Raw genomic sequence first — 13,269 nt, 5'->3', positions numbered from 1 at the left:
ATAGGTCAGAATGGCTTTGTGTGTGCCGGGTTCACTTGGAAGGATTGAACTTGATGAACTCTGGTCTTTTTTCACCCCTATGTAACTATGTAAATAACTAGACCTCCATAGAGTGGCCAGTGGCAGTCAAAATGCACCTTCACCATCCCCACCACTTAACACCACCACTCTCCTTAACCCTGCCCTTAACCCTTCTATTTTTGCTGACGATACTAAATTGGGCAGGGTTAAGGGCAGGGTTAAGGAGAGTGGTGGTAATAAGAAGTGGAGATTCCTAGCGCCTTTCAGTTTCAGAGAACATGTTTCTCTAAAATCCAAAAAGTGTTTTCAGCATTCTGAACTGGAACGGATGTAAAATGAAAAACACTGGAAAAACATTAGTATTGCAAATGCAAATAGTGCAGCATTTGTCCTTAGATCTGATTGGATGGCTGGGGCAAGCACATAGAACAATGCATCCATCTATGTATGTGGCCAAATTACTTGTGATCCTATAGTATGGCGTTCTAATTAATTAATTACTTGGCCCTTGCACAAACTTTGTCATCTGAATGGTCAGTTATATAATAATTGGTCACTGCCGGGCCAGATTATGATATTGTGTAAAAGTGATTGACCAAAATCCGAAAAGACTAGATGAAGGTTCCAGATCAGACATTCAGTGACAAGACTTAATAGCCACAATATAAAACCTAAAGAACATCTAAGAGAGAACTTCCAGAACATGAGCTATAATAAATTATGTTTATTTTCTGCCTGATATGCCTGAGTCATAGGCATATTTGTTATTTATAGAAAAGCGAATGAAAATATAACTAGTGGTACTTACTGTTAAAAAAAAAACCTGGGCAAAAAAGCTTTCTGTTTGGCCTAAGTGGACAAGTATTAAGCTGTAGATGATTTTTCCACATTCCAAAGCTCAGCTAGTGTAAAGCAATAATATTGATCCTAAGCTGTATGGCACTAAACATCAGTTTTAACATGCCTGTCGATACTATAAATCAGCATTGGTGTAATCTGCCTCTGGAAGGCATGCAAGAAAATGTAGCCCTGTTACCCATATAAATGAAACATGTAATGTGTACTTAATAGCACATCAGAAGGAGTCTGGAACATACTACAGCTTGTATGTACCAAGGGTGCTTGAAATCCTGTGCCTTTATTGAAACCCATACAAAACAAGTTATGCTCAATCAGTGCAAGTAAATTTTGGATTTCGTTCCATGGCTATTCATTTCGTCCTGCAAATCCCCAATATTCCAGATGTTATTATTTTTATTACTGTTTGTTTATAAATCTTCCATCCTTATTAGTTTAACAATAGGACAAACCCAATGACATGCAGATGTAACACTGCAGAAATTGAAAAAAAAAATCTTTTTAATTGGAATTTATGATCTTGTTTACGTTGATAAATTGCCATATTGAACCATCTAATAGACATTGTGCGATGAGGCTTTGAAAAAAACAAAAACAAAAAAAAATCATTATGAAAGTTAAGAAACTCTGCAATTACTGTCTTTGTAATTATAAATATGTTAAGCATTGACTATCAAATCACAGATTTCAACCTCTGACATTGCAGACATTTTTAGTCTGTACTAGGCCCCTAACCGAGGATAATATTATAAAAGTTACAAGGACATCACAAAGCTCCCTGAGATGTAACTCATTGCACACTATATATATAGTATATATATATTTATCATGCTGTGTAAAAAATAGAGTGAAGCATTGCTGTTGATATTGCCCAGGGCAACCAATCAGCAATTAGATTTCAACGGCCAGAAAACCAAAGCAAAACATCTGATTTGATGGTATGAGCAACATCACTGGTAATGTTTTACTCCACTTTTTACTCAGCATGATAAATATACCAAGAATTTGTACCCCACTCTGTATGCAGTGCTACATATGACAGTGCTGCATACAGAAGGGTGGGTGGCACCTGGGTGTCCCCTGGAATGTTCACTAGCTTGTGCATCATTCAGTACATGCGAGCTGGGGAGCACAAAGAAACAGATGTGAGAGATCCTGGTAGTTAAGTTGGAATTTAAACACCATGTCACCTTCTGCACAAAGCTATAAGCACAAGTGGTCCCTGTTTGTGCTGTAAAATGTTGCATCCCTTGGTACTCCAGTACTTTGGTTTATACTGTTTGTAACTGAGCAAGTATGCACTAGGTGTAGCAACCTATAGCAACCAAGATGTTTGCTTTTAAACAGGTTAAAAGTAATTATTTGGCACACAAATTAAGTGTTATGGTTAAAGAAACACAGACTAATTTAATAAAAGATGGAGAAGTAGAGATAATGGTGAAGAAACACTTGAAAAGCCCCCTGTATATAAACAAATATCGGTAACATGCACAACCAATCAGACATTTACTTTCATGTAAGACCAATCAAATGTAAGTTCTTTGTGACTGTAATTGTGGCACTCTTGCAGTTCGAAGTTTTATTTATGTTGTAACAGATACAAAACTCTACTTGTGAGAGCAAACATTAATGTAGTAAGAGTGCTCTATTGCTTGGTCTCTAACGTATTATGTTGAGCTATCTGCGGGTGTTGCTTATAGACAAATACAACTTTTTCCTTTTCCTTCAACACACAGTGCTGTTTAAAGTTTTTTTTCCCCATCAGTTTTCAGATGGCTTGTGTTAGTAGTATTTGTGGCTATAACAGACTAATATTTTACATGTGGTCAGTACTAAGAGGAAGTTAAATGGAGGTCATCCATTGAGATTAGCGGTAAGGAGATTTCATTTTCAGCAACAGAGAACTCTGCCTGCAAAAGCATCACGTGACACTGTATTTTTATTTGAAATAATCCTTATAGATTCCAGCTCAGGCCTAAAAATTGTTTTGTAGTTCTGTATTCCATATTTGTGCTAGTGTTTATAATACTGTACTTACTTTAATATTTCTGCTAGTGAGGTTATGTTGGATATATAATATGCCTCATATTGTCTCTTGTCAACTCAACTGCTAGCAGTGTAACCAAAAACAGAAATATCCAAACAATATCATCATTCAAGGCCACCTGAAATATTAGCTAAGAGGAGTACTTACTGAGGAGAGCATTAAAGGCTTTACCTTTGCTTGTTCCTTTGTTACTAACACATTACAATCAGGGGCAAAATGATCAGATCAACATGATTTGACACCTGATTAAAATGCACCCCTAAGGAGGTATGCTATACCAGGGATGTTTTACCATCTAGATTAAATGCAGTGGTAGAACCTCTTCTTTAGAGCTCAAATGTAAATTTAATTATCACTTCATACATGAAAACGTATTGCAGTGTTAAGCTATTTCTACTATACCTCAAGTTAAAGTATTTGTAACCATTGACAAATATGTTACGCTAAAAATATTCATAAAAAAATCCCCATCTTGTAATTCTAAATAGTCAGAATGTTTACCCTAGGGGTTAACTATTTTAAAAACGAAGCAAAAAAGAAGAGGAAGAAGGAATCTTTCCCTCCAAAAGTTAATACCGCACAGTGGAAAAAATAACATTAGAAGCCACACAATTTTATTATTAATCATGCACCATAAAAAAATATACAGAACTGTCCTGTATTATAACCACAATAATAACTACTTATAATTAAGAACCAGCACACAGGTACTAAATCAAAGCCTGAATACAACATTTTAAAACAATTGCAACTTCTGTCTATGAGCTGCAGGTATAAATATGATCATTGTTTTATATGTTATTTCTATTGTGCATTATCCACCTAGATCAGGGATTCTTAAATATGCTACATGCTACATGTGGAGAATGCCAGGTGGTTAGAGAAAAAAATGCCACATTTTAAAAGAGTTAATTAAGTACAGAATGCATATAGCATGCTAAATGAAAGAGGAAAGAAGAGGGGCAGAATGGTGCATGGATTGAGATACAGAAAGACAGAATACCTCATGAGTTCCTATTAAAAGAATGACAGTATACCACACAGAAAGAGTAAAAAATGGCAGGATGGTCACATGGCAAGAGACAAAAAAATGACATACATTAGGAGTAAAAGTGGAAACAAGGACATAATTTCACATTGGCAAAGCAGAATAAAGACATGAGGAGGTTAGAGACTCAGCCACATAGGTACCAAATGGAAGATGGATAAAATTAGACATATGGGATGGGGAAGTAGAAAGTACACATATATTTTCAAGCCGAGGCAGAATGATGGTCCACCGAAATCCAATTGCTGTTCTAGAATGAGACAGAATTGCTGTCTGCTTTAAGGCAACCATGTTAATAGTTTTAATTGGATTTTGCTTTTTCAAACAACAAAATAATGTGTTCTTGAATATGATCAATGTAATATTTGGCATCACCAGTTAATGTGCTTTGTAAGATATATCTCCATTAGCATTAATCATACTATGCAAACTATTATTCTCAGCAAAGCAAATCCATATTGCACATTGCTGTCATAGGGACACTATCCCCATTATTCTGCCTTATTATTTTCAGGTCAGAAATCTATGGGGGCAGTTTATTCAAAGACAATGTGGTCTATCTAGCTGAGATGACTAGTTTCTTCGGATATCTACCGTCCTTGCAGCAATGTAATTTTCCTATGATTCAGCAAAGCATTCACTCTTCTGTTTGTTTTACTGCATGCTTGACCTATAGACAGAATACAAATTCTATTTTTAAATATTGTTTGTCGTGAGCACATAAATATATTATTAAGTATTTGTCCTGCAGTCCTAAGCTGCATATTGCTGTATGAGGCCTTGTGATGAGGTAGGACAATCCTGTGTATAGAATTTTCAAGCAGCTGTGGGAGGGGGAATCCTAATGGATATTTGGACAGGGGGTAGTAAGAAAGGATGAACATATTGTGGAGGAGCAACGCAAGTCCTGCCTATATTTCAGTGCTTGAGCCTCTTGTGTTAAGTTAGCCATACACTTGAAAATCAAGGTTTACAAATGAATGGATCTTTCCCCAATATGGACACCTTGTGCTGGTAGGTATCGTTTTAATTTGATTGTGTGGCCCCCAGGACAACAATCCAATCATAACAAAGGAAAATACCAGTGCAGTCTGATGGGATTTTAAACCTGCCCTGATTTATATCGCATCAATGTTTGTCTAGATATCTATCAGAGGGGCCATCAGGTTGGGCACATCCATGGCCAGATAAGCAGCCAACTCAGTTTGAAAGGGCTGAATCGGCAGCTAAAAACTGCATGTGTTTGGCCAGCTTTACTTATTACACGTGCAGCTTGGGTGCTTGGATACAGGTTGAGCTTAAGTGGAGAAGCTAAAGGAGAGGGGGTGTTTTCACAGTGGTGTTGAAAGGTCCCTGGCAATGGAAATTAAGTTTTTGAATAATGATATTAAAAACTGTGCATTCTTTGGTATTTTATTGTTTCCTCTCTAAGAGTAAAGGGTCTTCTGGTTGTGAAGTTTAATTAACTAAACAACAATTTAGCAGTGTTGCACCCAAAAACATTTATTGGTTTGAGATGATTTAAAAAGAAAAAAATACATACCATACAAAATGACCATGATGCATTCTAGTGCCACATGGCCCCCATGCTCTGCCCTCTTTACAGAGCACTAGGAGGGTGGAGCATATGGTCCATGTGGCACTAGGATGTACCTTTATTTATTTGGTATGGTATGTATTTTTTTTAAATTGTAATCATCTGTAACCAACAAATGTTCTTGGGTGCAACACTGCTAAATTGTTGTTTAGTTATTATTGCATAATCGAGGGCCAAATAGATGCCCTTTTTCTTTCTTTAAATGTAAGTTTATATAAGTGATAAAGGTTTAAATGAATCATGCATGAGACTCTGTTTTCCCACGATGCTGCAGGCGGTAAAGTGGCTGCAAATTGGATTATTAGATTATTAGACTCCTGCCAACAAAACAGTCTTAAGAAAGGTGTGAAGGGAAGGGGCTGTATACTGGATAATCTAATTATTCACCTTGAAAACAAAACATGGAGTAACTTTGATTTCCCTGTTTGTCCTGTTTAGCTCAAGAAATAACTAAAAGCATTGATTGTTTGTGATTAAAATAATAGGCAAAAAGTATGTTCCGCATAAGCCCTGTTCTTTGAACCCCAATTGAACAAAGGGATATACTAAGAGGTATACTGCTCATTTAACGAACATTTGTTATGGTATGTATAGTTATGTATTCCCCTTCTCATTCTCATTTGTTGACTATACAACATGTTTTTCTGTGTAAAGTTATATTAACGCCTTATTCCATATGTTTGTTTATGTTTCCAGTTTTTTCTAGGCCTGTTGAAATTTGTCCTTGCCTTAGTCCAATGCTACAGTTAGAGTAGGGTTAGGTATTTAGCTGTCTTTCACCCTTAATGGGCAGTATTCTCATGCCTTGTCATATTCAGTAATATAAAAATCAGGGGTAGGTTTGCCTAATAGATGGCAGGTAGGCACCTGCATGCTTGTTTGAAACAAAGGAAAACTGCTACAAGTTGACTCTGCTTTTCCAGATAGAAACATTCAAATATGAAGTCATGGGAATGATGTTTGTATTGGCTTCAGTCACAGCGATTGATCAAAACACAAACAGGCTTGCAAGTCTTCTTTAATACATTCTGAATGTTGCCCGGGAAGTGAGCACAAACACTGTAAATCGAAACTTTGAAATCATTTTAATTACCTCATCTTTTCTTGCTGGATGTCAGGATCCTTTACATTCTTGTGTGGTTTTGTAGGCTATGCCATATGAATAAATGAATCTGATTATAGATTATGACCGCATTACCCTGCACAAAAGGGTTAGAAGAGCGATTTAAAGATAACAGAATGTTACAATATACTGCATATATATAATATGTATAATGTGCATTGCTGGCACATTTTAAGACAGGGGTGGGCATCCCTAGGTTTCCCAAATTTGCCAATCATGCACTGACTGGTTTGTGGTGCTGGGAGCTTCAGTTCTGCCCGGCTTGAGCCCTTATAGTCATCTGTCTTGTCTTAGATTCTGCTCCTAAATATCTACTCACTTTGTTGGTAGATGTGTGCAATTGCTTCCTTTACATCAGTGATCCCCAACCAGTGGCTTGTGAGCAACATGTTTCTCCCCTCCCTCTTTGATTTTGCTCCCAGGGGCTTTAAACAAGTTGTCCATTTTTAAATCTCTGACTTGGAGACAAGTTTTGAAAACACAGAGACAGTTTTACTCCAAGCAGAGCCTCCTGCAGGCCAGCAGTCCACATTGGGCTACCAAATCATGGCCCTTACTTAACATCCACAAATAACTTTCTGCATGCTTGTGTGACTCCCCAACACTTTTTACATGAGAGTGTGGCTCACAAGTAATAAAGGTTACATAGTTACATAGTTACATAGTTACATAGGGTTGAAAAAAGACCAGTGTCCATCAAGTTCAACCCATCCAAGTAAACCCAGCACACACAACCCACACCTACCAATCTATACACTCACATACATAAACTATAAATACAACCACTAGTACTAACTGTAGATATTAGTATCACAATAGCCTTGGATATTCTGATTGATCAAGAACTCATCCAGGCCCCTCTTAAAGGCATTAACAGAATCTGCCATTACCACATCTCTAGGAAGGGCATTCCATAACCTCACTGCCCTCACCGTGAAAAACCACCTACGCTGCTTCAACTGGAAGCTCCTTTCCTCTAATCTAAAGGGGTGACCTCTGGTGCGTTGATTGTTTTTATGGGAAAAAAGAACATCCCCCAACTGCCTATAATCCCCTCTAATGTACTTGTACAGAGTAATCATGTCCCCTCGCAAGCGCCTCTTTTCCAGAGAAAACAACCCCAACCCCAACCCCAACCCAACAGGTTGGGGATCTCTGCTGTATATAAAAAGAACTGTCACCAAGACATGGGTAAAGGTAGTCTGCATGTAATTCATCTGAGGCTAAATCCCAAAACCCTACTTGGGTGCAATGAGGTCACTTGAGTAGCAAAGTTTTTTTGGGTCCGTATTGGGAAATGTATTTACTGCATGGACCTAACCATTTTATATGGACAACTGGTAATACAACTACATAGAATTTAAGTTCCTTTCATTTTCCTTTATAGAGAAAGGGAAGTATGAGGATAGAGCATATTGTGTTCTCCAATTATATTCTCTCTAATTTAAATGCTGTGAGACAGTAGTTGGTCTAAAAGATGGCTTATATTCCTTGAGTGAGTTGTTTAGATAATAAAGATAAGCAAAGGAAGACAAATCCAGACTGCACTGGTTGTAATATGTGTAAATTTATGAAAACGGCATATGTTAAGTAACATAAAAACTGCACAGAACTAATTTAGTGTGCATAAAAATGGGCATACTTAGTAAGGATATACGGAGGGATGAAAACCAAGGCATTTTTGTCTTCTGCACTGCAGAACTGAATCGAGGCCTTGTTGTCTAAGATAATGCAACATTTGATTCTGGAAACCGAAGGGGCAAATATAAGTTGTTTAACCCTAAATTGGCCCAGATAACTAAATTGCATAGTAACCATCAAGTGTATTTAATCATAGCATAAATATCAATGTGGTGTTTACTCAGGAATATTCCTATAACCTCATGCAGTGCTTTAGGTCAACGGAACACAACTGGGCCTTGCACCTATCATAGGGCAGTACACTAGGTTTGCCACCTCCAGCTTTAAAAAATTAGTAATCCCCTAGGCAATTTATTGGGGACAAGGAGTGAAAAGTACAAGTATTTTTCTACCATGTGGTAACAAGAACAATAAACATTAAAGGGCAGATTTATCAAAATGTGAGATAAGATTTTACTACAGAAAAACTTTCCCATCTTTTTACTCATTCCTATGGGATTTTAGAAGTTTATTTATCAATGTGTGAAAGTTAGAGATCGCCATTTAATAAACACAATTGAAAACCCCCATAGGAATGAATAGAAAGTGGCTGAGGTTTGCTTTGGTAAGCTGCTAAGCAACAGGGCATTGGCACTATATTAGTATTGCAGATGATGTTTGCTGTCATTTGCCTTCATGAACCTGGCACCTTTTGATCCTCACATAGGGCTCAAAAGGTCAGGAGGCAACATCAAAATAGTCCAGATCAGTCCAAGTGTGTTGTAACTAAAGCTGCCTCTGAACTCAATGCTCAGTTTTGGTCCTTGTTTCATTACTCATTATGTTTCTTTGCTAATGTTTGTTTCATTATGTTTCACTAATGAGCAGTTTGAGAAAATCAGTTTCACCTAATCTTTAACATCTATCAATACTTTATGATCCACATTTTGTGATGCTAGATTTTATGTAATTTAGAAACCAGAGAGTAGTTCAATATGAGTATGAATTTTAATGCAGTTTAAAAAGGGTTTAAAAAAAATGCCTCCCTATCCTGAAAAATGATTGCCTGACTAAATTGACAGATTTGGTAAAGTATCGTCCAACATATAGACGTACATGTGATGCGGTGGATTAAACATCTTCCAGAATACCCTTTATGCATCATGCAATAGCAGTGTTACTATGGGGAGCATATGCATTGTCTGTCAATAGTAAGGAATTTGCAAGTCCTATTTTTTTCTTTGCAAATAGAATAGAAAGAATATACTAGTATATGAGGTACTAATCTCAGGTTTTTAAATCTGCAGAATTATTGTGGAGATGTGTGAGAAACCTGGAAATTTACCTCCTGAGCATTAATATGCATTCTATCTTACCTTTCAACCCCTTTATTTCTACTCATTCCATGATTTCCTCTCAATTTTTCTCTCAGTTTGCTGTATATTGCCTTACTTTTTACCATCTGTTTTTTTTTCTTTGTGTCCTTGTGTCAATCCTTTTTACGTATTCAAAGTGTCATTCCTTAACCTGTCCACCTATATGCCATGCCATGCAGACATTATGCCCTCAGGTCCCCCTCCCTATTTACTGTTCTCTATCTTTTTCCTCTATTCTACATATCATTCTATTCTCCCTCCCCACCATTCACACCATTCTCACCCACATACCTTCTTCCTATAAGCCACTATCAATTCCCCTGCTTTTTCTTACCCACCACATCCAGGATTTCACAATGAAATTGAAACACACAAGAAAACAAAACTTATACTTTGCAATTATGCATTGCTTCTCATCTTTGGGAAATTATATCCAGAAGGAGGCAGTGAGAGAACACACACACATATGAAGTGCTGCCAAAAATATCAACAGGAACAATTATATTTACAGAGCAAATAGGTGTACACAACTGGCATTACTTCTATGCGTGATACTACAGGGACGACTTTAACCTTTGAAATGTCAAGTAAAGAAACAATCAAGTGAGCAGTGAATCACTGCAGTGTTTCTCATGAGCAAGCACTCAGCTGTCAGCAACATTGAACTTTTTGGGTTTTTTACTCTCAGCTCCTTCTTCTGTGTAATTGTAAGGGCTGCCACTCATGAGGCTGGCAAATATACATATAGGTGACAGTGCCAATAGCAGGAATCATGCTTAAACCTCACTTTTAAACTCTCAAGTTTTCTGTACATTTAAGCATCCATTTTTTTGGGCAGATTGTATAGATTTTCTACTTAATATGACTAATATCTTCAGGAGCCTGAGCATATACCCATTGTGATAGAAGACTGTTTTGGTCCCATGCAAACCAATGGGCTGCTAGGTCACTCAAGAAAGTCATAATCAGCAGCCAATTTATCATGCTTTGTATTGCTACCTTTAGTTGTCAGCGGTGCTTTGTACAGCATAATCTGACAACCCCTACATTAAAAATAAATAAAATAAGTAAATGCAGTTGCCTAAGAACTACTGCAGTATTTAATAAATTATTTGCAGAGGAGATGCCATGTGTGTGTATGCCTAAAATATATGCAGCCCTTTTGGTTTTAAATGTAAATTAAATGATAACTGTGCATAGTGAATTCCCTAATTTTAGTGGTATTGCCTTTTAAATGAAATGCCTTCTATAGAAGCTTGATACTTTGTAGCTAACTGATTAAACAAATCAATTGTACACATTTTCTCATGTGTCGCTCGCACAAGGTCAGGGAATAAATCTGTGGCACATTCAGCAATGCAGCCCAGAAGCAGTAGGCAAGGACATGTACTATATTCTTTTAGCGCACCTCCCCCAGAATTGGAGTTTATACACTGTTCATAGAATATAGATCACTTACTGGAATCAATTGATTATACGCATAAATCCACATGTTCCGTCTGGAAATGTAGGTCATCTGTTGGCAGCTTTTCCTCCTGTTTATTATAGGTTGGTGGCTTAAAACATAGTGATAAGTGGCAGAAAACCAGTACTGATTTCTTAGAATCTTTTTGAAAATGTTTCAGAATGTTAGGGCTTTATAATTAAATCCTAATAAATGATTAAACAAAAACTAAATCAAGCACATACAAAGTGTGTGTTGTACTGACAGAGAGGAAAAAGTAAGTCATTGAGGGGAATGTCACTCCCACCTCTGGTGAATCAGCAGGCAGAGCAGAGTTTGTAGGAATTTCTTTTTGGAGAGTATCCATCCATGTGGGGGAAGGGATTGATTATGCAAGAACAAGGCAATGTCTTGTCTAGGAGCAATTCAAGAGATCTCTAGTACTACAAGTCCCAGAATCCCTTGATGGACCTTTGGTGCTGTAGTACTGTACAGGACGGTCCAGCCACATGGAAAATGAACAAGAAACTTGTCAACACATTGACATTTTATAGCGCATACATATTGTCCAAGTGGACATAGTTGTCCACTTGAAAAGATACACATGTCCATTAAGTTCTACTTTGTGTCCTTTGTTCTACTCTTCCTAGCTTCTCCAGAAGTTGTCCCTCTGTTATATCCAATAACCTTGAATTCTTACTTGGTTACAAGGCAATAGAATATCTAATGGAAATACAATACAAGCGCATGAATTCCCATTTTTCCACTGTAAGTAATAAAAGGCACTAAGTTTGCCCAGGTGCAGTCACTCATAGCAACCAAAAAGATGTTTGCTTTTAAACATGTGACCAGTAAATGTAACCTGCTGATTTGTTGCTATGGGTTACTTTATAGCCCCTATGTGGACTGGCAGCCTACAGAAGGCTCTGTTTGGCATTATACTTTGTTTTTATGCAACCAAAACTTGCCTCCAAGCCAGGAATTCAAAAATAAGCCAAACCAGGGGGTTGGGAAGCAACATGTTGCTCATGAGTGACTGGTTGGGGACCATTGCTATACAGTATGGCTTCTAAAATGCAGGGAAAATGGAAATTGTTCATTGTCAATTTGTGTGACACTTCTGTCTGTACCTGAATAGGGTGCGCCTGCCTTAGAAATAATCCTACTTGTGTGTGTGTTACCGGAGCATGATTGCTCAGCACTCTTTAAACACACACTGAAATTAGTGTAACCCCTTGCTGCAAAGGGCAAGTCAGGGAGGTGTCAAAATAAACATTTACAAATGAAATCTTTTCAATCATAAAGAGAGAAACAGTGACCTCTCCATTTAGTGGAACAGACAGGACAAGCAGATGTGTGAAAGAACCGGCAATAAAGCTAATAATGTGTAATTAACATAATCCTATCCTGTACTAATGGATGTCATTTTCTTTTCACACTATTTAACTTACTAAGTCGTGTCAGTGTTTGTTGGAAGAAACATATGAAATTGGCATTTTATTGATTTTCATTTCTTTGGGAATCACAAAGCAGAAATAGAACGCCATGGAAAAGGCCCTTCTAAGTGTGTAGTTAATTAAAGGGCCTTCCAACGTCATAAATTGATTTGTTCTTCACAAACAAAGAGCATTGTGGATGCAAGTCACTTTTCTTTGCAAGGAAAGTTTTAACACATAGATTACAATGAACACTTTGATTCCTTGAGTTCCCAGCCATTCCTGGACCTAAGTGCAAAGTCTTTACTTACCAAACTGCAGAGGGATTAAATACAGGTATAGGATCCGTTATCTGGAAACCCAATTTTTTATGAAAAATCTGAATTACGGGAAGGCTATATTCGATAGACTCAATTTAATCAAATAATTCAAATTTTTCAAAATGATTTTCTTGTTTTCTTTAATATTAAAACACTTCCTTGTACTTGATCCCAACTAAGATTAATTAATCCCAATTAATCTTGTATATATTTAAATTCAATAGACACTGGAAATGGGATAAAGCCCAGTTCAGGCTCTTACCAATTATCTTTCAGGGAAGGAAAAAGTCCTTGAAAACTAAATTATATTTGGGTTATTCCCTGCCTAAGCATTATGTTCTCTTCTAATAGTTCTGCATATTCTTCAAAAGTTAATCTG

General features: G+C 37.1%; 1 long non-coding RNA gene across 1 annotated transcript; it reads right to left on the bottom strand.

Annotated features, from left to right (window-relative positions):
- Nucleotides 1-3,523: 3,523 nt before the first annotated feature.
- LOC116406926 lies at nucleotides 3,524-6,764 on the bottom strand. The gene is made up of 2 exons (XR_004219890.1): nucleotides 6,665-6,764; nucleotides 3,524-4,644 (listed from the first exon to the last, which is right to left on the bottom strand). It is a non-coding gene; the product is annotated as an uncharacterized LOC116406926 (long non-coding RNA).
- Between the last annotated feature and the right edge of the window lie 6,505 nt (nucleotides 6,765-13,269).

This window comes from Xenopus tropicalis, chromosome 8 (genome assembly GCF_000004195.4).
Source record: "Xenopus tropicalis strain Nigerian chromosome 8, UCB_Xtro_10.0, whole genome shotgun sequence".
Classification (NCBI taxonomy): domain Eukaryota; kingdom Metazoa; phylum Chordata; class Amphibia; order Anura; family Pipidae; genus Xenopus; species Xenopus tropicalis.
Note: the sequence above shows the minus strand (reverse complement) of the source record. Positions and strands in the feature narration are given on the sequence as shown.